This window comes from Curcuma longa, chromosome 12, assembly GCF_044706935.1.
Source record: "Curcuma longa cultivar G26 ecotype Majalengka, Jawa Barat chromosome 12, ITB_CL_G26_1.1, whole genome shotgun sequence".
NCBI lineage: Eukaryota > Viridiplantae > Streptophyta > Magnoliopsida > Zingiberales > Zingiberaceae > Curcuma > Curcuma longa.
The window spans coordinates 9,220,618-9,221,188 of record NC_133872.1 but is presented as its reverse complement, the minus strand read 5'-3'; positions in this window follow the sequence as shown (position 1 = coordinate 9,221,188).

Below are 571 nucleotides of genomic sequence, written 5' to 3'. Positions count from 1 at the left end.
CTTCATGAATTGCTATGATCTCGGAATGATTTGAAGATGTGACAGTAATTGTTTGTTTCATAGATCTCCAAGATATAGCTGTTCCACCATATGTGAATACGTAACCTGTTTGAGACCTACCATTATGAGGATCAGATAAATATCCTGCATCTGCGTAACCAATCAATTCAGCTTCACGTATATATGGATAATATAATCCCATGTCCATAGTTCCTCGAAGGTACCGGAAAATATGCTTAACTCCATTCCAATGTCTCTTTGTCGGTGAAGAACTATATCTCGCTAATAAATTTACTGCAAATGATATATCAGGTCTAGTATGACTAGCCAGATACATTAGCGCTCCAATAGCACTAAGATATGGTACTTCAGGACCAATTAGTTCTTCATCATTCATACGAGGTCGAAATGGATCTTTATTTACATCAAGCGATCTCACGATCATTGGATAACTCAAGGGATGTGCTTTATCCATAAAAAATCTCTTTAACACTCTTGATGTATAAGCAGATTGGTGGACAAAAATTTCATTCTCTAAATGCTCAATTTGCAAGCCAAGACATAATTTTAT